Source organism: Arachis stenosperma, chromosome 3 (genome assembly GCF_014773155.1).
Source record: "Arachis stenosperma cultivar V10309 chromosome 3, arast.V10309.gnm1.PFL2, whole genome shotgun sequence".
NCBI lineage: Eukaryota > Viridiplantae > Streptophyta > Magnoliopsida > Fabales > Fabaceae > Arachis > Arachis stenosperma.
In genome coordinates, this window is record NC_080379.1 from 94,787,041 (window position 1) to 94,811,481 (window position 24,441).

Genomic DNA, 24,441 nt, shown 5'->3' on the forward strand with positions numbered 1-24,441 from the left:
AACTTTCAAATTGTCGCAGGTGCTCTTTTGTTGAGAACGTAGCGCTCGTTGAAAGAGAGCGCTCCCTCATATCCTCGCGTATGCGTGGTCTTCCAAAAATCACATTTCGACGCGTACGGGTCACTTATGCGTACGCGTCGCTAGAAAATCTTCTTGGTAAAGAACGCAGCGCTCTTTGAAAGAGAGCGTAGTGCTAGAGGCATGTAGCTACAGGGGAGCGCATCACTCCTTGCAAGAACGTAGCGCCACTTGGGTTCCCTGTTTCATCCCTTTTTTTGTTCTTTTTCACCTAAAATTTCAGCCAATACTCATTTCAAAGCAATGTTCATAGATTAATCATATAGCTCATATAATTGCATCTTTGAATGAGATTTCACCAATTCTATTGTTCTTTTAAATAAGAGAAAGAGGTAAATGACGTAAGTCATCACAATACCAAACTTAAATTTTGCTTGTCCCCAAGCAAATCAATATGAATTGTTCTAAATTATTGAAACTTGACCCTTAAGAAACTGTATTCATAATTAAAGATAGAGGCTAAGCATCAAATCATGTATGAACTTTGTTATTGCTTCCATGTCATAATGAACTTTCAACCGTTGAGGATCATTTTAAGTGTCTGCTATTATAGCCCTTTTTATTTATTGTCACCTTGAAGTAGTAAGATTTTATTTTTTTCCTTTTGATTGCTCTTTTTCCTTCATTCTTCTTTTATTTCTTGATCACGACTCTAAGTGTTTTGTCTCAAGACGACCTTTTAGGTTAAGCTTTCAATTAGCACTCCCAAACCAGTTGGTTTTAGGGTACTAGGTGTTGAAACACCACTAAGAATCTACTTGCTCAGGTCTCTCTTCTTGACACATCTTCACCATAAGCATCTACTAAGATCTTGGCTCTTTGAGCTATTTGTTTCTTTCTTTTAACTTAGTAGTTGATGCTCAGAGTCTTAGGTCTTACTTACTACTTCTAGGTTCTATTGATTTTCAAGGGTCATTGATGAGCGGATTTTTTATACGCTTTTTGGGGGTAATTTCATATAGATTTTAGTATGTTTTAGTGAGTTTTTAGTATAATTTTATTAGTTTTTAGGAAAAATTTATATTTCTGGACTTTACTATGAGTTTGTATATTTTAATGTAATTTCAGGTATTTTCTGGCTAAAATTGAGGGAGTTGAGCAAAAATCTGATTTAGGCTGAAAAAGGACTGCTGATGCTGTTGGATTCTGACCTCCCTGCACTCGGAACGGATTGTTTGGAGCTACAGAAGACCAATTGGTGCGCTCTCAATTGGGTTGGAAAGTAGACATCCAGAGCTTTCCAGAAATGTATAATAGTTCATACTTTGCGCGAAGATAGATGACGTAAACTGGCGTTCAACGCCAGTTCCATGTTGCAGTTTGGCGTTCAGCGCCAGAAACAGGTTGCAAGTTAGAGTTCAACGCCAGAAACATGTTACAACCTGGCGTTCAACTCCAGAAACAGCCCAGGCACGTGAGAAGCTTAAGTCTCAGCCCCAGCACATACCAAGTGGGCCCCAGAAGTGGATTTCTGCTCTATCCATCCTAGTTACTCATTTTCTGTAAACCTAGGTTTCTAATTTAGTATTTAAACAACTTTTAGAGATTTATTTTGCATCTCATGACATTTTTAATCTAAATTTTATACTCTTTGATGGCATGAGTCTCTAAACTCCATTGTTGGGGGTGAGGAGCTCTGCAGCATCTCGATGAATTAATGCAATTATTTCTGCTTTCCATTCAAACATGCTTGTTCCTATCTAAGATGTTCATTCGCGCTTCACTATGAAGAAGGTGATGATCCGTGACACTCATCACCTTCCTCAATCCATGAACGTGTGCCTGACAACCACCTCCGTTCTACATTAGATTGAATGAGTATCTCTTAGATTCCTTAATCAGAATCTTCGTGGTATAAGCTAGAATTGTTGGCGGTATTCATGAGGATTCGGTAAGTCTAAACCTTGTCTGTGGTATTCCGAGTAGGATTCTAGGATTAGATGACTGTGATGAACTTCAAACTCGCGAGTGTTGGGCGTATGACAGACGTAAAAGGATCAATGGATCTTATTCCGACATGATCAAGAACCAACAGATGGTTAGCCGTGCTGTGACAGAGCATTTGGACCATTTTCACTGAGAGGATGGGAAGTAGCCATTGACAACGGTGACACCCTACATACAGCTTGCCATGGAAGGAGCCTTGCATTTATGAAAGTGAGAAAGCATTATGTTGCAGGAATTCAGAGGACAAAGCATCTCCAAAACTCCAACATATTCTCCATTATTGCACAATAAGTATTTATTTTATGCCCTTTCACTTTTTACAATTGAACTTGAAAAACACTGTTGTTGGAATCCTGACTAAGAATAATAAGATAACCATAGCTTGCTTCAAATAAACAATCTCCGTGGGATTCGACCCTTACTCACATAAGGTATTACTTGGACGACCCAGTGCACTTGCTGGTTAGTTGTGCGAAGCTGTGAGAAATAGTCCATTAATATTGGCATACACAATTTCGTGCACCAAGTTTTTGGCGCCGTTGTCGGGGATTGTTTGAGTTTGAACAACTGACGGTGAATCTTGTTGCTTAGATTAGGAAAAATTTATCTTTTTTACTAGAATTGCATCTTTTATTATCCCTTCTAAAAAAGTTTTTCAAAAATATTAGTTTTCTTTATTAATTTTTAGTTTTTCTGTGAATTTAGTGTCATGTTTTAAGTTTGGTGTCAATTGCATGCTCTTCTTTGTCTTTCAATTTTTCAATTGCATGTTCTTTATTTTTCCTTGATCTTCAAATTGTTCTTGTCAAATTTTCTTGTTTGATCTTTGGTTTTTTCTATTTTGTGTATTTTTCGTGTTTTCCTTGTGCAAGTTTAAAATATTAGTTTTTAAAAAAATTTTATTTTTATTTATTAAAAATACCTCTTTAAAACACGTTACATTTATAGCTCAACTGGCTAGAGCGTTGGTTTATGTTCTTGGTAATTGGGTATCATCTTTTTAAAATCTTTTTCAAAAATAATTTTTTTTTGATTGAATCTTGTGCCAAACTTTAAGTTTGGTGTTTTCTTGTTAATTTTCTTTAATTTTCAAAAATTTATTTTGGTTTTCTAAAAATTTTAAGTTTGGTGTTCTTTCTTTTGTTCTTTTTGTTCTTGTGATTCTTCAAGGTGTTCTTGAGTCTTTCTTGTGTTTTGATCTTAAAATTTTTAAGTTTGGTGTTCCTTGGTCTTTTCCCTCCAAAATTTTCGAAAACAAGGAGCATTAGATCTAAAAATTTTTAAATCTTGTGTCTTTTGTGTGTTTTTCTCTTTCATCATAAAATTCAAAATTAAAAAAAATACCTCCTTTAATTTCTCATAATTTTCGGATTACTTGGGTTGACTTGGTCAAATTTTTTTTTAAATTATATCTTTTTCAAAAATATCCTAACCACTTTCTCTCTCCTCACTTTTTCGAAAATCTTCATAAAATATTTTTAAATTCTTTTTTTTATATTTTTATTTTTATTTATTCTTAATTTTATTGTCGTCTTTATTTTATTTTATTTTATTATTATTATCTCGAAATTTTTATATATAATAAAATAAATAAAATAAATCCACATCATCTCCCTTTTTCCATCATGGACCTAAGTTGAAATGAACAGTCCAGAAGGACTCTGGGGTCATATGGTAACCCCACTACTGCTTCACATGGGTGTAGTATATGTATACCCTCCATTAGAGTTAGTAGTTTTGAGTTAAACCCTCAGCTTATTATCATGGTGTAGCAAAGTTGCTAGTATTCCGATCTTCCACAGGAAGAACCTACAGAGTTTTTGGCACAATTTTTACAAATTGCTGACACAGTACATGATAAGGAAGTAGATCAGGATGTCTACAGATTGTTACTGTTTCCATTTGCTGTAAAAGACCAAGCTAAGAGGTGGTTAAATAACTAACCTAAGGACAGCATAAAGACATGGAAACAGTTGTCAGAAAAATTCCTGAATCACTATTTTCCTCCAAAACGGATGACACAGCTAAGGCTGAGCATCCAAGGCTTCAAACAAGGAGATAATGAATCCCTTTATGATGCCTGGGAGAGATACAGAGAGATGCTAAGAAAATGCCCCTCTGAAATGTTTTCAGAGTGGGTGCAGTTAGACATCTTCTATTATGGGCTTACAGAGAGAGCTCAGACTTTTCTAGACCACTTAGCTGGTGGATCTATACACATGAGAAAGACAATAGAAGAAGCTCAAGAGCTTGTTGATACAGTTGCCAGAAATCAGCATCTGTACCTAAGCAGTGAACCTTCCATCAACGAAGAGGCTAAAATAGTAACTGCTGAACTCAGTCCTGCAGAACAAGCTACTGAATTCAATCAGCAATTAGACTTTCTAACAAAACAGCTAGCCGAATTCAAGAAAATATTACAAGAAACAAGAATGGCTAATATGAATATGGAAGTGCAGTTGAAGCAAACAGAACAGCAGTTATCAAAACAAATAACAGAAGAATGCCAAGCAGTTCAATTAAGAAGTGGTAAAACATTAAATACCCCACTTCAAGGCAGCAGAAAGCAAAAAAAATGAATATACTGCTACCCAAAATCCCTCTGAGGACAGTCAGAGCCCAAAGAGGAATAATTCTGGCGCTCAAACGCCAGAAAACGGGTGGAAAGCTGGCGTTGAACGCCCAACCCATGCTCAGTTCTGGCGTTCAACACCAGAAATAGGCAAGGAATTGGCATTGAACACCCAAAGGAAGCACAGTTCTGGCGTTCAGACGCCAGAAATAGATAAGGAGTTGGCATCTAACGCCACTCCAGCTTCCACCCCTGGCATTCAAAAGCCAGTGGGAGATCAGACACATACAAGTGCTGATAGCAACCCCTCTAAAAAGGCTTCTCAACCCACATCTGTAGGCAATAAACCTACAACAACTAAGGTTGAGGAATACAGAGCCAAAATGCCTTATCCTTAGAAACTCCGCCAAGCAGAACAGGATAAGCAATTTGCCCGCTTTGCAGACTACCTCAGGACTCTTGAAATAAAAATTTCGTTTGCAGAGGTATTTGAGCAAATACCCTCTTATGCTACGTTCATGAAAGAGATCTTAAGTCATAAGAAGGATTGGAGGGAAACTGAGAAAGTTTACCTCACTGAAGAATGCAGTGCAGTCATTCTGAAAAGCTTACCTGAGAAGCTTAAAGATCCCGGAAGCTTTATGATACCATGCACATTAGAAGGTACTTGTACCAAGCAAGCTCTATGTGATCTTGGGGCAAGTATCAACCTAATACCTGCATCTACTATCAAAAAGCTTGGATTGACTGATGAAGTCAAACCAACCTGGATATGTCTCCAACTTGCAGATGGTTCCATTAAACACCCATCAGGCGTGATTGAAGACATGATTGTCAATGTTGGGTCATTTACCTTTCCCACTGACTTTGTGGTGCTAGAAATGGAGGAGCACAAGAGTGCAACTCTCATTCTAGGAAGACCTTTTCTAGCAACTGGATGAACCCTTATTGACATCCAAAAAGGGGAAGTAACCCTGAGAGTCAATGAGGACGAGTTTAAGTTAAATGTTGTCAAAGCTATGCAGCATCCAGACACCCAAAATGACTGCATGAGCATTGATATTATTGACTCTCTGGTAAAAGACGTCAATATGACTGAGAGTCTCGAATCAGAGCTAGAAGATATCTTTAAAGATACTCAGCCTGATCTGGAGGAACCAGAGAGAATAATAGAACCTCTGAAAATCCCTCAGGAAGAGGAGAAACCTCCTAAACCCGAGCTCAAACCATTACCACAATCCCTGAAATACGCATTTCTGGGAGAAGGTGACACTTTTCCTATAATCATAAGCTCTACCTTAGAGCCACAGGAAGAGGAAGCACTAATTCAAGTGCTAAGGACACACAAGACAGCTCTTGGGTGGTCCATCAGTGATCTTAAGGGCATTAGCCCAGCCAGATGCATGCACAAGATCCTATTGGAGGATGATGCTAAGCCAGTGGTTCAACCACAGAGGCGGCTGAATCCAGCCATGAAGGAGGTGGTACAGAAGGAGGTCACTAAATTACTAGAGGCTGGGATTATTTATCCTATTTCTGATAGCCCCTGGGTAAGCCCTGTCCAAGTCGTCCCTAAGAAGGGTGGCATGACAGTGGTTCATAATAAAAAAATGAACTGGTTCCTACAAGAACAGTTACAGGGTGGCGTATGTGTATTGATTACAGAAGGCTCAATACAGCTACCAGGAAGGATCATTTTCCTTTACCATTCATAGACCAGATGCTAGAAAGACTAGCAGGTCATGAATACTACTGCTTCCGGGATGGATATTCAGGTTATAATCAAATTGCAGTAGATCCCCAGGATCAAGAGAAAACAGCATTTACATGCCCATCTGGAGTATTTGCATACAGAAGGATGCCATTTGGTCTGTGCAATGCACCTGCAACCTTTCAAAGATGCATGCTCTCTATTTTCTCTGATATGGTGAAAAAATTTCTGGAAGTCTTCATGGATGACTTTTTAGTGTTTGGAGACTCATTCAGCTCCTGTCTTGACCATCTAGCACTTGTTCTAAAGAGATGCCAAGAGACTAATCTGGTTTTAAACTGGGAGAAATGTCACTTTATGGTGACTGAAGGAATTGTCCTTGGGCACAAAATTTCGAACAAGGGAATAGAGGTGGATCAAGCTAAGGTGAAGGTAATTGAAAAATTACCACCACCTGCCAATGTTAAGGCAATCAGAAGCTTTTTGGGGGCATGCAGGATTCTATAGGAGGTTTATAAAAGATTTTTCAAAAATTGCCAAACCTCTGAGTAATCTGCTAGCTGCTGACATGCCATTTATCTTTGATAAAGATTGTCTGCAGGCATTTGAGACTCTGAAAGCTAAGCTGGTCACAGCACCAGTCATCTCTGTACCAGACTGGATATTACCATTTGAACTAATGTGTGATGCCAGTGACCATGCCATTGGTGCAGTGTTGGAACAAAGGCATGACAAGCTTCTGCACGTCATTTACTATGCCAGTCATGTTTTAAATGACGCACATAAGAACTACACAATCACAGAAAAAGAGTTACTTGCAGTAGTTTACGCCATTGACAAGTTCATATCTTATTTAGTAGGATCAAAAGTGATTGTGTACACTGACCATGCTGCTCTTAAATATCTACTCACAAAGCAGGATTCAAAACCCAGACTCATCAGATGGGTGTTACTTCTGTAGGAGTTTGATATAGAAATAAGAGACAGAAAAGGGACAGAGAACCAAGTAGCAGATCATCTGTCCCGAATAGAACCAGTAGAAGGGGCGTCCCTCCCTCTTACTGAAATCTCTGAAAACTTTCTGGATGAGCACCTCTTTGCCATCCAGGAAGTGCCATGGTTTGCAGACATTGCAAACTACAAGGCAATGAGATTCATACCCAAAGAGTACAGTAGGTAGCATACAAAGAAATTGATCACGGATGCAAAGTACTATCTTTGGGATGAACCATATCTCTTCAAGAGATGTGCAGACGGAGTAATCCGTAGATGTGTGCCTAAAGAAGAAGCACAGAAGATCCTCTGGTACTGCCATGGATCACAGTGTGGAGGACATTTTGGAAGTGAGCGAACAGCTACAAGAGTACTCCAATGTGGCTTCTACTGGCCTACTCTCTATAAAGACTCCCGAGTGTTTGTACTTAATTGTGACAGTTGCCAAAGATCTGGCAATCTACCTCACAGTTATGCCATGCCTTAACAAGGGATCTTGGAGATTGAGTTGTTTAATGTATGGGGTATTGACTTCATGGGACCTTTCCCACCATCATACTCAAACACTTATATTCTGGTGGCAGTGGATTATGTATCCAAATGGGTGGAAGCTATTGTAACACCCACTAATGATACTAAGACAGTGCTAAAATTCCTCCAAAAATACATCTTCAGCAGATTTGGTATCCCTAGAGTACTAATCAGTGATGGGGGCACTCATTTCTGTAATAAACAGCTTTACTCTGCTTTAGTTCGATATGGAGTTAGCCACAGGGTAGCTACTTCATATCATCCACAGACAAATGGGCAAGCTGAAGTCTCTAATAGAGAACTTAAAAGAATCCTGGAATGGACTGTGATTAACCGTAGAAGGGATTGGGCAAGAAGCTTGGATGATGCTCTGTGGGCATACAGAACAGCATTCAAGACACCTGTAGGAACTTCTCCATACCAGCTGGTGTATGGAAAAGTGGTGTGCGAAATTGTGATCACTACAACTTTGCATAACTAACCAGCAAGTGCACTGGGTCGTCCAAGTAATAAACCTTACGCGAGTAAGGGTCGATCCCACGGAGATTGTTGGTATGAAGCAAGCTATGGTCACCTTGTAAATCTTAGTCAGACAGACTCAAATGGGTATAGATGATGAATAAAACATAAAGATAAAGATAGAGATACTTATGTATATCATTGGTGAGAGCTTCAGATAAGCGTATGAAGATGCTTGTCCCTTCCGTCTCTCTGCTTTCCTACTGTCTTCATCCAATCCTTCTTACTCCTTTCCATGGCAAGCTTATGCAAGGGTTTCACCGTTGTCAGTGGCTACCTCCCATCCTCTCAGTGGAAATGTTCAACGCACCCTGTCACGGCACGGCTATCCATCTGTCGGTTCTCGATCAGGCTGGAATAGAATCCAGTGATTCTTTTGCGTCTGTCACTAACGCCCCACCCTCAGGAGTTTGAAGCACGTCACAGTCATTCAATCATTGAATCCTACTCAGAATACCACAGACAAGGTTAGACCTTCCGGATTCTCTTGAATGCCACCATCAGTTCTTACCTATACCACGAAGACTCTGATCTCACGGAATGGCTGGCTCGTTTGTCAGGCGAGCACTCGTTGTCAGCGATCAACCATGCATCGTGTATCAGGAATCCAAGAGATATTCACCCAATCTAAGGTAGAACGGAGGTGGTTGTCAGTCACACGTTCATAGGTGAGAATGATGATGAGTGTCACGGATCATCACATTCATCAAGTTGAAGAACAAGTGATATCTTGGACAAAGAACAAGCTGAATTGAATAGAAGAACAATAGTAATTGCATTAATACTCGAGGTACAGCAGAGCTCCACACCTTAATCTATGGTGTGTAGAAACTCCACCGTTGAAAATACATAAGAACAAGGTCTAGGCATGGCCGAATGGCCAGCCTCACAAAGTGATCAAAAGATCTAAAGATCAAAAGATTCCAAAGATCAGATCCCCCTAATACAATAGTAAAAGGTCCTACTTATTGGAAACTAGTAGCCTAAGGTGTACAAAGATGAGTAAATGACATAAAAATCTACTTCCGGGCCCACTTGGTGTGTGCTTGGGCTGAGCAATGAAGCTTTTTCGTGTAGAGACTCTTCTTGGAGTTAAACGCCAGCTTTGGTGCCAGTTTGGGCGTTTAACTCCCATTCTTGTGCCAGTTCCGGCGTTTAACGCTGGGAATTCTGAGGGTGACTTTGAACGCCAGTTTGGGCCATCAAATCTTGAGCAAAGTATAGACTATCATATATTGCTGGAAAGCCCTGGATGTCTACTTTCCAACGCCGTTGAGAGCGCGCCAATTGGGCTTCTGTAGCTCCAAAAAATCCACTTCGAGTGCAGGGAGGTCAGAATCCAACAGCATCTGCAGTCCTTTTCAGTCTCTGAATCAGATTTTTGCTCAGGTCCCTCAATTTCAGCCAGAAAATACCTGAAATCACAGAAAAACACACAAACTCATAGTAAAGTCCAGAAAAGTAAATTTTAACTAAAAACTAATAAAAATATACTAAGAACTCAACTAAAACTACTAAAAACATACTAAAAATAATGCCAAAAAGCGTACAAATTATCCGCTCATCACAACACCAAACTTAAATTGTTGCTTGTCCTCAAGCAACTGAAAATCAAATAAGATTAAAAGAAGAGAATATGCAATGAACTCCAAAAACATCTATGAAGATCAGTATTAATTAGATGAGCGGGGCTTTTAGCTTTTTGCCTCTGAATAGTTTTGGCATCTCACTTTATCCTTTGAAATTCAGAATGATTGGCTTCTTTAGGAACTCAGAATCCAGATAGTGTCATTGATTCTCCTAGTTAAGTATGATGATTCTTGAACATAGCTACTTTATGAGTCTTGGCCGTGGCCCAAAGCACTCTGTCTTCCAGTATTACCACCGGATACATACATGCCACAGACACATAATTGGGTGAACCTTTTCAGATTGTGACTCAGCTTTGCTAGAGTCCCCAATTAGAGGTGTCCAGGGTTTTTAAGCACACTCTTTTTGCCTTGGATCACAACTTTATTTCTTTCTTTTTCTTTTTCTCCCTTTTTTTGTTTTTTTTTTCGCTTCTTCTTTTTTTTTTTTGTATTCACTGCTTTTTCTTGCTTCAAGAATCATTTTTATGATTTTTCAGATCCTCAGTAACATGTCTCCTTTTTCATCATTCTTTCAAGAGCCAACATTCATGAACCACAAATTCAAAAGACATATGCACTGTTCAAGCATATATTCAGAGAACAAAAAGTATTGCCACCACATCAATATAATTAATCTGTTATAAAATTTGAAATTCATACAATTCTTCTCTTTTTCAATTAAGAACATTGTTTATTTAAGAAAGGTGATGGATTCATAGGACATTCATAACTTTAAGGCATAGACACTAATGATCATAAGACACAAACATGGATAAACATAAAGCATAATTTTCGAAAAACAAGAAAATAGAGAACAAGGAGATTAAAGAACGGGTCCACCTTAGTGATGGCGGCTTGTTCTTCCTCTTGAAGGTCTTATGGAGTGCTTGAGCTCCTCAATATCTCTTCCTTGTCTTTGTTGCTCCTCTCTCATGATTCTTTGATCTTCTTTAATTTCATGGAGGAGGATGGAATGTTCTTGGTGCTCCACCCTTAGTTGTCCCATGTTGGAACTCAATTCTCCTAGGGAGGTGTTTAGTTGCTCCCAATAGTCTTGTGGAGGAAAGTGCATCCCTTGAGGTATCTCAGGGATCTCATGATGAGAGGGGTCTCTTGTTTGCTCCATCCTCTTCTTAGTAATGGGCTTGTCCTCATCAATGAGGATGTCTCCTTCTATGTCCACTCCAACTGAATAACAGAGGTGACAAATGAGATGAGGAAAGGCTAACCTTGCCAAGGTGGAGGACTTGTCCGCCACCTTATAGAGTTCTTGGGCTATAACCTCATGAACTTCCACTTCCTCTCCAATCATGATACTATGAATCATGATGGCTCGGTCTATAGTAACTTCGGACCGGTTGCTAGTGGGAATGATTGAGCGTTGGATAAACTCCAACCATCCTCTAGCCACGGGCTTGAGGTCATGCCTTCTCAATTGAACCGACTTCCCTCTTGAATCTCTCTTCCATTGGGCGCCCTCTTCACAAATGTTAGTAAGGACTTGGTCCAACCTTTGATCAAAGTTGACCCTTCTAGTGTAAGGATGTTCATCTCCTTGCATCATAGGCAAGTTGAATGCCAACCTTACATTTTCCGGACTAAAATTCAAGTATTTCCCCCGAACCATTGTAAGCCAATTCTTTGGATCCGGGTTCACACTTTGATCATGGTTCTTGGTGATCCATGCATTGGCATAGAACTCTTGAACTATTAAGATTCCGACTTGTTGAATGGGGTTGGTAAGAACTTCCCAACCTCTTCTTCGAATCTCATGTCGGATCTCCGGATATTCACTCTTTTTAAGTGAAAAAGGGACCTCGGGGATCACCTTCTTCAAGGCCACAACTTTATAGAAGTGGTCTTGATGCACCCTTGAGATGAATCTCTCCATCTCCCATGACTCGGAGGTGGAAGCTTTTGCCTTCCCTTTCCTCTTTCTAGAGGTTTCTCCGGCCTTGGATGCCATAAATGGTTATGGAAAAACAAAAAAGCAATGCTTTTACCACACCAAACTTAAAAGGTTTGCTCGTCCTCGAGCAAAAGAAGAAAGAAGAGAGTAGAAGAAGAAGAAATGAGGAAGAAGGGAATGGCTTTGTGTCCGGCCAAAGAGGGGGAGAAGTGGTGTTTAGGTTGTGTGAAAATGAAGGAGTGAAGAAGGGTTTATATAGGAGAGGGGGGCTCATGGTTCGGTCATGTATGGGTGGATTTGGGAGGGAAAGTGGTTTGAATTTGAAGGGTGAGGTAGGTGGGGTTTTATGAAGGATGGATGTGAGTGGTGAAGAGAAAGATGGGATTGGATAGGTGAAGGGTTTTTGGGGAAGAGGTATTGAGGTGATTGGTGAATGGGTGAAGAAGAGAGAGGGTGGTGGGGTTGGTGGGGATCCTGTGGGATCCACAGATCCTGTGGTGTCAAGGAAAAGTCATCCCTGCACCAAATGGCATGCAAAAACGCGTTTTGAGCCAATTCTGGCATTAAACGCCGGGCTGGTGCCCATTTCTGGCATTTAACGCCAGGTTCTTGCCCTTTCCTGGCGTTTAACGCCAGTCTGGTGCCCCTTTCTGGCGTTAAACGCCCAGAATGGTGCCAGACTGGGCGTTAAACGCCCACCTGCTAGCCTTACTGGCGTTTAAACGCCAGTAGGTTCTTCCTCCAGGGTGTGCTGTTTTTCTTCCTGTTTTTCATTCTGTTTTTGCTTTTTCAATTAATTTTGTGACTTCTTATGATCATCAACCTACAGAAAACATAAAATAACAAAGGGAAATAGGTAAAATATAATATTGGGTTGCCTCCCAACAAGCGCTTCTTTAATGTCAGTAGCTTGACAGAGGGCTCTCATGGAGCCTCACAGATGATCAGAGCAATGTTGGAACCTCCCAACACCAAACTTAGAGTTTGAATGTAGGGGTTCAACACCAAACTTAGAGTTTGGTTGTGGCCTCCCAACACCAAACTTAGAGTTTGACTGTGGGGGCTCTGTTTGACTCTGATTTGAGAGAAGCTCTTCATGCTTCCTCTCCATGGTGACAGAGGGATATCCTTGAGCCTTAAACACAAAGGATTCTTCATTCACTTGAATGATCAGTTCACCTCTATCAACACATCAATCACAGCCCTTGCTGTGGCTAGGAAAGGTCTGCCAAGGATGATGGATTCATCCATGCATTTTCCAGTCTCCAGGACTATGAAATCAGTAGGGATGTAATGGTCTTCAATTTTCACCAGAACATCCTCTACAAGTCCATAAGCTTGTTTTCTTGAATTGTCTGCCATCTCTAGTGAGATTCTTGCAGCTTGCACCTCAAAGATCCCTAGATTCTCCATTACAGAGAGAGGCATGAGGTTTACACTTGACCCTAAGTCACACAGAGCCTTCTTGAAGGTCATGGTGCCTATGGTACAAGGTATTGAAAACTTTCCAGGATCTTGTCTCTTTTGAGGTAATTTCTGTCTAGACAAGTCATCCAGTTCTTTAGTGAGCAAAGGAGGTTTATTCTCCCAAGTCTCATTTCCAAATAACTTGTCATTTAGCTTCATGATTGCTCCAAGGTATTTAGCAACTTGCTCTTCAGTGACATACTCATCCTCTTCAGAGGAAGAATACTCATCAGAGCTCATAAAAGGCAGAAGTAAGTCCAATGGAATCTCTATGGTCTCATTTTGAGCCTCAGATTCCCATGGTTCCTCATTGGGAAACTCAGTGGAGGTCAGTGCACGCCCATTGAGGTCTTCCTCAGTGGCGTTCACTTCCTCTCCTTCCTCTCCAAATTCGGCCATGTTGATGGCCTTGCACTCTCCTTTTGGATTTTCTTCTGTATTGCTTGGAAGAGTACTAGGAGGGAGTTCAGTAACTTTCTTACTCAGCTGTCCCACTTGTGCCTCCAAATTCCTAATGGAGGACCTTGTTTCAGTCATGAAACTTTGAGTGGTTTTGATTAGATCAGAGACCATGGTTGCTAAGTCAGAGGGGTTCTGCTTAGAGTTCTCTGTCTGTTGCTGAGAAGATGATGGAAAAGGATTGCCATTGCTAAACCTGTTTCTTCCACCATTATTGTTGTTGAAACCTTGTTGAGGTCTCTGTTGATCCTTCCATGAGAAATTTGGATGATTTCTCCATGAAGAATTATAGGTGTTTCCATAGGGTTCTCCCATGTAATTCACCTCTTCCATTGAAGGGTTCTCAGGATCATAGGCTTCTTCTTCAGATGAAGCATCCTTAGTACTGCTTGGTGCATTTTGCATTCCAGACAGACTTTGAGAAATCAAATTGACTTGTTGAGTCAATATTTTATTCTGAGCCAATATGGCATTCAGAGTATCAATCTCAAGAACTCCTTTCTTCTGATTAGTCCCATTGTTCACAGGATTCCTTTCAGAAGTGTACATGAATTGGTTATTTGCAACCATTTCAATTAGCTCTTGAGCTTCTGTAGGCGTCTTCTTCAGATGAAGAGATCCTCCAGCAGAGCTATCCAAAGACATCTTGGATAGTTCAGAGAGACCATCATAGAAAATACCTATGATGCTCCATTCAGAAAGCATGTCAGAAGGACATTTTCTGATCAATTGTTTGTATCTTTCCCAAGCTTCATAGAGGGATTCTCCATCCTTCTGTCTGAAGGTTTGGACTTCCACTCTAAGCTTACTCAATTTTTGAGGTGGAAAGAACTTTGCCAAGAAGGCATTGACTAGCTTTTCCCATGAGTCCAGGCTTTCTTTAGGTTGTGAGTCCAACCATGTCCTAGCTCTGTCTCTTACAGCAAAAGGGAATAGCATAAGTCTGTAGACCTCAGGGTCAACCCCATTAGTCTTGACAGTGTCACAGATTTGCAAGAATTCAGCTAAGAACTGATGAGGATCTTCTAATGGAAGTCCATGGAACTTGCAATTCTGTTGCATTAGAGAAACTAATTGAGGCTTAAGCTCAAAGTTGTTTGCTCCAATGGCAGGGATAGAGATGCTTCTCCCATAGAAGTCGGGAGTAGGTGCAGTAAAGTCACCCAGCACCTTCCTTGCATTGTTGTTGTTTTCGGCTACCATGGGTTCTTCTTCTTTGAAGATTTCTGTTAGGTCCTCTACAGAGAGTTGTGCCTTAGCTTCTCTTAGCTTTCGCTTCAAGGTCCTTTCAGGTTCAGGGTCAGCTTCAACAAGAATTCCTTTGTCTTTGCTCCTGCTCATATGAAAGAGAAGAGAACAAGAAAATATGAAATCCTCTATGTCACAGTATAGAGATTCCTTGAGGTGTCAGAAAAGAAGAAAAATAGAGGGAAGAAGGAGAAGAATTCGAACTTAGTCAGATAGAGTTCGAATTGTGCATTGAGGAGGAGTGGTACTCCATAAATAGAAGGATGTGAGAAGAGGGGAAGAAATTTCGAAAATTAAGTTAAAAAGATTTTAAAAATATTTTGAAAACTTTAATTGATTTTCGAAAACCAAGAGTGGGAAAGAAATCAAGTGATTTTTGAAAAAGATTTTGAATTTAGAAATCGAAAAGATATGATTGAAAACTATTTTGAAAAAGATGTGATTAAAAAGATTTGATTGAAAAGTTATGGTTTTAAAAAGATATGATTGAAAAGATATGATTTGAAAACAATTTAAAAAGATTTGATTTTAAAAATTAATGACTTGCCTAACAAGAAAAGATATGATTCAAACATTAAACCTTTCTCAACAGAAAAGGCAGCATACTTGAATTGTTCAATCAAATCATTAATTGTTAGCAAGTATCTTTAAAAAAGGAAAGAAATTGATTTTGAAAAAGGTTTGATTGAAAAGATTTTATTTGAAAAAGATTTGATTTTGAAAAACTTTGAAAACTTGAAAAAAATCTGAATTAAAAACAGAATCTTCCCTCTTGTGCCATCCTGGCGTTAAACGCCCAGAATGGTGCACATTCTGGCGTTTAACGCCCAATGCACTACCTTTTTGGGCGTTAAACGCCCAACCAGGCACCCTGGCTGGCGTTTAAACGCCAGTCTGTCCTTCTTCACTGGGCGTTTTGAACGCCCAGCTTTTTCTGTGTAATTCCTCTACTGCATGTTCTGAATCTTCAGTTCCTTGTACTATTGACTTGAAAATAGAACCAAGATCAAATAAACAATGCATGCAAGACACCAAACTTAAAATTAGACACTAGACTCAAACAAGAAACATAAAATATTTTTGGTTTTTTTATGATTTTGTAATTTTTTTGTGCTTTTTCGAAAATTATATGAAAATAGAAAATAAAGGTTTCAGAATTCTCAATTTGGATTCCAGGAACCATTGCAATGCTAGTCTAAGACTTCGGTCCAGGAATTAGATATGGCTTCACAGCCAGCCAAGCTTTCAAAGAAAGCTTCGGTCCAAAACACTAGACATGGCCAATGGCCAGCCAAGCCTTAGCAGATCATTGCTCCAATAGCAAGATTGATAGAAATCAACAAGCTCTTGTGATGATCAGTTGAAACCTCGGTCCAATAAGATTAGACATGGCTTCTTAGCTAGCCAGATTTCAACAGATCGTCATGAAACTCTAGAATTCATTTTTAAGAACTCTGAAAAATACCTAATCTAAGCAACAAGATGAACCGTCAGTTGTCCATACACAAAACAATCCCCAGCAACGGCGCCAAAAACTTGGTGTGCGAAATTGTGATCACTACAACTTTGCACAACTAACCAGCAAGTGCACTGGGTCGTCCAAGTAATAAACCTTACGCGAGTAAGGGTCGATCCCACGGAGATTGTTGGTATGAAGCAAGCTATGGTCACCTTGTAAATCTTAGTCAGGCAGACTCAAATGGGTATAGATGATGAATAAAACATAAAGATAAAGATAGAGATACTTATGTATATCATTGGTGAGAGCTTCAGATAAGCGTATGAAGATGCTTGTCCCTTCCGTCTCTCTGCTTTCCTACTGTCTTCATCCAATCCTTCTTACTCCTTTCCATGGCAAGCTTATGCAAGGGTTTCACCGTTGTCAGTGGCTACCTTCCATCCTCTCAGTGGAAATGTTCAACGCACCCTGTCACGGCACGGCTATCCATCTGTCGGTTCTCAATCAGGCCAGAATAGAATCCAGTGATTCTTTTGCGTCTGTCACTAACGCCTCGCCCTCAGGAGTTTGAAGCACGTCACAGTCATTCAATCATTGAATCCTACTCAGAATACCACAGACAAGGTTAGACCTTCCGGATTCTCTTGAATGCCGCCATCAGTTCTTGCCTATACCACGAAGACTCTGATCTCACGGAATGGCTGGCTCGTTTGTCAGGCGAGCACTCGGTTGTCAGGCGATCAACCATGCATCGTGTATTAGGAATCCAAGAGATATTCACCCAATCTAAGGTAGAACGGAGGTGGTTGTCAGTCACACGTTCATAGGTGAGAATGATGATGAGTGTCACGGATCATCACATTCATCAAGTTGAAGAACAAGTGATATCTTGGACAAAGAACAAGCTGAATTGAATAGAAGAACAATAGTAATTGCATTAATACTCGAGGTACAGCAGAGCTCCACACCTTAATCTATGGTGTGTAGAAACTCCACCGTTGAAAATACATAAGAACAAGGTCTAGGCATGGCCGAATGGCCAGCCTCACAAAGTGATCAAAAGATCTAAAGATCAAAAGATTCCAAAGATCAGATCCCCCTAATACAATAGTAAAAGGTCCTACTTATTGGAAACTAGTAGCCTAAGGTGTACAAAGATGAGTAAATGACATAAAAATCTACTTCCGGGCCCACTTGGTGTGTGCTTGGGCTGAGCAATGAAGCTTTTTCGTGTAGAGACTCTTCTTGGAGTTAAACTCCAGCTTTGGTGCCAGTTTGGGCGTTTAACTCCCATTCTTGTGCCAGTTCCGGCGTTTAACGCTGGGAATTCTGAGGGTGACTTTGAACGCCGGTTTGGGCCATCAAATCTTGGGCAAAGTATAGACTATCATATATTGCTGGAAAGCCCAGGATGTCTACTTTCCAACGCCGTTAAGAGCGCGCCAATTGGGCTTCTGTAGCTCCAAAAAATCCACTTCGAGTGCAGGGAGGTCAGAATCCAACAGCATCTGCAGTCCTTTTCAGTCTCTGAATCAGATTTTTGCTCAGGTCCCTCAATTTCAGCCAGAAAATACCTGAAATCATAGAAAAACACACAAACTCATAGTAAAGTCCAGAAAAGTGAATTTTAACTAAAAACTAATAAAAATATACTAAGAACTCAACTAAAACTACTAAAAACATACTAAAAACAATGCCAAAAAGCGTACAAATTATCCGCTCATCAAAAAGCCTGTCACTTGCTAGTGGAACTGGAACATAAGGCCTATTGGGCAACTAGATTCCTAAACCTTGATGCCAAGTTAGCTGGAGAAAAACGATTGCTCCAGTTAAATAAGCTAGAGGAATTCAGACTCAATGCTTTCGAAAATGCAAAAATTTACAAAGAGAAGGCAAAAGGATGGCATGATAATAAACTGTCATCCAGAGTCTTTGAGCCAGGGCAGAAAGTTCTGCTGTTTAATTCTAGGCTCAGATTATTCCCTGGAAAATTAAAGTCCCGGTGGAGAGGTCCATATGTGATTACAAGTGTATCACCATATGGATACGTGGAGCTTCAGGATAATAATTCTAACAAAAAGTTCATTGTTAATGGACAGATAGTTAAACATTATCTTGAAAGCAATTTTGAGCAAGAATGCTCAAAACTGAGACTTGATTAAAGCTCAGTATTAGTCCAGCTAAAGACAATAAAGAAGTGATTGCTGGGAGGCAACCCATCCATTTACAAAGCTTATTTATTAATTAATTGATTTTTACAGGTTTATGTCAATTATCTTCAAGGTAAAATAGCAATTGCTCGAGTTCACAAAAATTACAGAAGGATTCGCAGGATAAAAGAGCAAAAAGAAAGCTCACTGGTGTGAAAAAGCCAGTAAGAGCTGTTTTGGGCGTTGAACGCCCAAAAGAAGCATCTACTGGGCGTTCAACGCCAGTAAGGATAGCCATCTGGGCGTTAAACGCCAGAAAGAAGCATCTTCTGGGCGTTGAATGCCAGAAAGAAGCACCTTCTGGGCGTTTAACGCCAGATTTATAGCGTTCTGGGCGTTCAGAAAAACGCCCAGTGACAAAGGAGTTCCTGGCGTTCAACGCCAACTAGAAGCAACAGCTGGGCGTTGAACGCCCAGGAGAAGCTGCAAATGGGCGTTAAACACCCAAAACATGCAGCGTTTGGGCGTTTAATGCCAGGATTGTGGGGAGGAGGTAAATTCGTTTTCAATTCACATTTTTTCAAATTTTTATGTTCCAATTCATGATTTCTTGCATAAACATGTTACAAACTCTCATCATTCAATTCCAAAAATTTTAATCCTAATTTTTAAAATCCCTTTTTCAAAAATATCAAATGTATCTTAATTCATAAACACAAATCCTTTTTCAAATCCCATCCAACTTCTTTTCAAATCTTTTTCAAAAAAATCAATTATCTTTAATCCCAAATCTTTTTTTTTTTAAAAATTCAGATTTATTTTTTTCAAATATCTTCTATATCTTTTTAATTTTCAATTATATCTTTTTCCTATCATATTTATCTTTTACAAATCATATCTTCTATCCTATCTTTTTGTAAAATTTTTGAAAACCCACCCCTCCCTTTAAATCCACTCTCGGCCTCTCCCCTCTCATCAACAATTCGAAAACAAGCTCTCCTTCTATCCCTCTCCTTTCTTTTCTTTTGCTTGAGGACAAGAAAACCTCTAAGTTTGGTGTGTTTATCCGTGATCACTAAACCATACCCACTAAGATCATGGCTCCTAAAGGAAAACAACCCACTCCAAGAGGCAAGAAAGAGAGTATTCCAAAACCACTTTGGAATCAAGGAAAGTTCTTAACCAAAGAACATTCAGACCATTACTACAAAATAATGGGTCTAAGGTCAGTGATCCCGGAAGTCAAATTCGATCTGAAAGAAGATGAATATCCGGAGATCCAAGAGCAAATTCGAAATAGGAACTGGAAAATCCTAGCTAATTCTGAGACAAAGGTGGAAAGAAACATGGTTCAGGAATTCTACGCTAATCTGTGGTAAACAGACAGGCAGAGAATATCTGGAACTGCTCTCTATGACTATCGGACCTTGGTCAGAGGAAAGATTGTTCACATCCACCCTGATAAAATCAGGGAGATCTTTAAGCTACCTCAGCTGAAAGAAGACCCATACTCCTTTAATAGGAGAATGATGAGAACAAATAAAGGCCTGGACAAGATTCTAGAGGACATATGCCTCCCTGGAGCCAGGTGGACCACCAGTACCAAGGGCGTCCCAAATCAACTCAAGAGAGAAGATCTCAAACCAGTCACTAGAGGCTGGCTGGACTTTATTGGGCGTTCTATACTGCCCACTAGCAACCGCTCTGAGGTCACCGTTAAAAGAGCAGTGATGATCCACTGCATTATGTTAGGAAGAGAAGTGGAAGTTCATCAATTAATTTCGTGTGAACTTTACATAATTGCAAACAAGAACTCCAAAGATGCCAAATTGGCTTATCCTAGCTTAATATCTATGCTATGTAAAGATGCTGGAGTAAAGATGGGAATAACTGAGTATATCTCAGTTGAGCGACCAATCACCAAAACATCAATGGAAAAATAACAAGTACAGGATGACCCCATCAAGAGGAGAGCACAGGAATTCATCCCAGAATTTCCTCAATTTGAATACTGGGAGCATCTTGAAGCATTGGTTACCAAGTTGCAAGAAGCTATGGACAAAACAAAGGAAGAACAGAATAATCAAAATAGCATGCTTTGCAAACTGCTTGGGGAACAAGAAGAGCAAAGGCATGACTTGAAGGAACTGAAGCGTCATAAATTATCTCTTGAAGGATCAATCACCCTACAGACTAGAGGAACATCCACTTCCCAAAATAAAGGTTGTTGAGTCCTAATCTTAGCTTTACTATGTGATAGTTGTCTTAAAGATTTACCTTAGAAGTTATATAGGAGTAGTAGTAATTAGTATATCTATTTTGATTTTATTTTCAATTAAGCTATAATTTATTTTTCTCATCATCATCAAACATGAAAAAAATAGTAGATTTTTAGAATAAAGAGGCAATTTAATTTCGAGTACTTAATAAGGAAAATTCTAATTATTTATATGTGGTGGCAATACTTTTTATTTTCTGAATGAATGCCTGAACAATGCATATTTTTTGATATTGAAATTCATGAATTTTAAAAGTATTGGCTCTTGAAAGAATGATGAACAAGAGAAATATTATTGATGATCTGAAAAATCATAAAATTGATTCTTGAAGCAAGAAAAAGCAGTGAAAAAAAAGAGGAGTCATTGGATAAAGAAAAAGAAAAAGCCTACAACCCTTAAAACTAAAAGGAAAGGATGAAAAGGATCCAAGGCTTTGAGCATCAATGGATAGGAGGGCCTAAGAAAATAAATCCAGGCCTAAGCGGCTAAATCAAGCTGTCCCTAACCATGTGCTTGTGGCATGCAGGTCCAAGTGAAAAGCTTGAGACTGAGTGGTTAAAGTCGTGATCCAAAGCAAAGGAGTGTGCTTAAGAACTCTGGACACCTCTAATTGGGGACTCTAGCAAAGCTAAGTCACAATCTGAAAAGGTTCACCCAATTATGTGTTTGTGGCATTTCTGTATCCGGTGGTAATACTGGAAAACAAAGTGCTTAGGGCCACGCCCAAGACTCATAAAGTAACTGTGTTCAAGAATCAACATACTAAACTAGGAGAATCAATAATACTATCTGAATTCTAAGTTCCTATGTATGCCAATCATTCTGGATTTCAAAGGATAAAGTGAGATGTCAAAACTATTCAGAGGCAAAAAAACCTACTAGTCCCACTCATCTGATTAGAATCTGAGTTTCACTTGAAACTCTGAGATATTATTGCTTCTTAATTTCTTTTTTTATCCTATTTTATTTATTTAGTTGCTTGAGGACAAGCAACAATTTAAGTTTGGTGTTGTGATGAGCGGATATTTTATACGCTTTTTGGGGGTAATTTCATGTAGATTTTAGTATGTTTTAATTAGTTTTTAGTATAATTTTATTAGTTTTTAGGCAAAATTCATATTTCTGGACTTTACTATGAGTTTGTGTGTTTTTTTGTAATTTCAGGTATTTTTTGGCTGAAATTGAGGGAGCTGAGCAAAAATTTGATTTAGGCTGAAAAAGGGCTGCTGATGCTGTTGGATTCTGACCTCTCTGCACTCGAAATGGATTTTTTCAAGCTACAAGAGTTCAATTGGCGCGCTCTCAATTGGGTTAGAAAGTAGACATCCAGGGCTTTCCAGAAATATATAATAGTCCATACTTTGCACGAAGATAGATGATGTAAACTGGCGTTCAACGCCAGTTTCATATTGCAGTTTGGCGTTCAGCGCCAGAAACAGGTTGCAAGTTGGAGTTCAACGCCAGAAACAGGTTACAACCTGGCGTTCAACTCAAGAAACAGCTCAGACACATGAGAAGCTTAAGTCTCAGTCCCAGCACATACCAAGTGGGCCCCAGAAGTGGATTTCTGCTCTATCCATCCTAGTTACTCATTTTCTATAAACCTAGGTTTCTAGTTTAGTATTTAAACAACTTTTAGAGATTTATTTTGCATCTCATGACATTTTTCAATCTGAATTTTATACTCTTTGACTGCATGAGTCTCTAAACTCCATTATTGGGGGTGAGGAGCTCTGCTGCGTCTCGATGAATTAATTCAATTATTTCTGCTTTCCATTCAAACATGCTTGTTCCTATCTAAGATGTTCATTCGCGCTTCACTATGAAGAAGATGATGATCCGTGACACTCATCACCTTCCTCAATCCATGAACGTGTGCCTGACAACCACCTCCGTTCTACATTAGATTGAATGAGTATCTCTTAGATTCCTTAATCAGAATCTTCGTGGTATAAGCTAGAATTGTTGGTGGCATTCATGAGGATCCGAAAAGTCTAAACCTTGTCTGTGGTATTCCGAGTAGGATTCTGGGATTGGATGACTGTGACGAACTTCAAACTCGCGAGTGTTGGGCGTAGTGACAGACGCAAAAGGATCAATGGATCTTATTCCGACATGATCGAGAACCAACAGATGATTAGCCGTGCTGTGACAGAGCATTTGGACCATTTTCACTGAGAGGATGGGAAGTAGCCATTGACAACGGTGACACCCTACATACAGCTTACCATGGAAGGAGCCTTGCATTTATGAAAGTAAGAAAGCATTATGTTGCAGGAATTCAGAGGACAAAGCATCTCCAAAACTCCAACATATTCTCCATTATTGCACAATAAGTATTTATTTTATACCCTTTCACTTTTTACAATTGAACTTGGAAAACACTGTTGTTGGAATCCTGACTAAGAATAATAAGATAACCATAGCTTGCTTCAAACCAACAATCTCCGTGGAATTCGACCCTTTCTCACGTAAGGTATTACTTGGATGACCCAGTGCACTTGCTGGTTAGTTGTGCGAAGCTGTGAGAAATAGTCCATTAATATTGGCATACACAATTTTGTGCACCAGTCATCCTTAGCATCTACTTGTAATGTCCCCTGAGTCTAATTGTTCCATTATGGATTACTCACTTCCAACGCCAATTCATGATTTTATACTTATTTCTCATCTTATTTTGAATCCAGCTCACTTGGGTCTAATTTCTTATTCTTATTTTGCAGTAACTCATCATTGAATCTTTGTGGAAACAAACTAATTCAATCAATGCAGTGAAAACTTAGCAGAGACATTTTCTTTCTCACAATAAAACTTGGAAATCAAAGAACTCATAGAATGATTCTAAAATTGTCAGTAGGAACAACAAAACAAAAGGAGCACTTAAGCAGTGAATTAAGAGAGTAAATTTTCAACATGAAACTTAACAACCTTTGCTCATTATAGTGCAGCTTTAATGCATATGTTCCTGATCCTTTATCCTTCTTCTTAGGTGACATATCTGGGAGGCTCCTTCTTGTGCTGGGGTGTACTTTAGCTTCCAAAAGCTCAACCTCCTGAATAGCATTCATTTTGTGTGTCTTTGTGACACCAAACTTAAGTTCTTTACATCTAGTGACTCACTCATGATGGTGGTCACACCAAACTTAAATTTTTGGCTTATTCTTAAAATTTAATCCAATTACTGTAAGTCCAAAATTAAAGTGGTTGGTAGCCACACCAAACTTAATTCCTCAGTCAGCTTCTCAACTCGATTAATCATCATCACATAATTTAACACGCAAAATTGTACTTCTAGCAACTAGAAAATTTTTGGAGTTCAAATTAAAGGAACTATCAGCAAACAGTTAACAACTGAAATTGAAAAACAATCAACCAAAGTGACTTAAACATAAACTATCTAAAAAGCTTGAAATTGAAAGGATATGAATATTGGGGTGCCTCCCAACTAGCGCTTCTTTAACGTCACTAGCTTGACGATTCTTCCTTCT

The 24,441-nt window shown here is 39.3% G+C and overlaps 1 non-coding gene across 1 annotated transcript; it reads left to right on the plus strand.

Moving 5' to 3' along the window:
* Positions 1-14,516: 14,516 nt before the first annotated feature.
* Positions 14,517-14,624, plus strand: LOC130972661 (small nucleolar RNA R71). Its single transcript, XR_009083825.1, has one exon. It is a non-coding gene; the product is annotated as a small nucleolar RNA R71 (small nucleolar RNA).
* The last annotated feature ends 9,817 nt before the right edge of the window (positions 14,625-24,441 follow it).